Raw genomic sequence first — 906 nt, forward strand, 5'->3', positions numbered from 1 at the left:
AAATAACTGTTTTGAGAGAACAAAAGGCATTATATATAAATACACTTTTGTCATCATTATTGTTGGTTATTATTGTAAAAATGGGAAAAAATGAATTAGAAACTAATTAATTAAGTAAGTGAATCAGTGACGAGCAACATTGTCGTTAGGCATGTGTAATATGAACATTAGATCATAAATTGTATAACAATAAATCATAAATAGATAGCATTATCAGAAAAAATAACAAAGAATGAAGCTATCGTCAGAAAAATGACAAAGTGACGGGTGTCAGAAATTCCAAATCTTGATCGTTTACAAAAATTATATTTCTGTGGAATTGACCTAAATTGATCGACGAAATAAATGTGGGTCTGAAGAAATTGGCTAATTGAGGCTTTGTTCGGAGACGGAAAGAGATGGAGATAGGGAGAGAAAAGGGAGCAAATTAAATCAGAGATACGGAATAGGACTAATGGAGCGTGGAGGGAGAGACCACGTTTTATTGGCGTGATTATGTTGTGACCCACTTGAGGGCAACACTGGGTGAATCAAAGTGAGAATTCGCCAAATTTCTCGATGGATACCTCGTATTTACTCTTTTTTCTCTCTCTCGCTGTAGGAGTAATTTAAATCATAATTACTTGGAAGCTATTTCATTCATGACAAATTTAGATATATGGAGAGCGTGAGATGAAAGTATTAGAATTGAGCGAGTGGCGGCATGTGGCAGCCAGGGCCGGCATCTGAGGAGCACATGTCGGCCGCGTGCTCGGGCCGGATCCGTCTCCGGGTGATCGGGCCTCTGCCGCGGTCCGCCGGGGAGGGAGCCAAAAGAAAAAGGGCCCAAAGGGGCCTGGGGAGGGCAAACAAGGGGCAAAACAGAGAGGCAGGGGGAGGCAGGCAAGCAAGCCCAAGGGGGTAAAA

Source organism: Penaeus monodon, chromosome 34 (genome assembly GCF_015228065.2).
Source record: "Penaeus monodon isolate SGIC_2016 chromosome 34, NSTDA_Pmon_1, whole genome shotgun sequence".
Lineage (NCBI taxonomy): Eukaryota > Metazoa > Arthropoda > Malacostraca > Decapoda > Penaeidae > Penaeus > Penaeus monodon.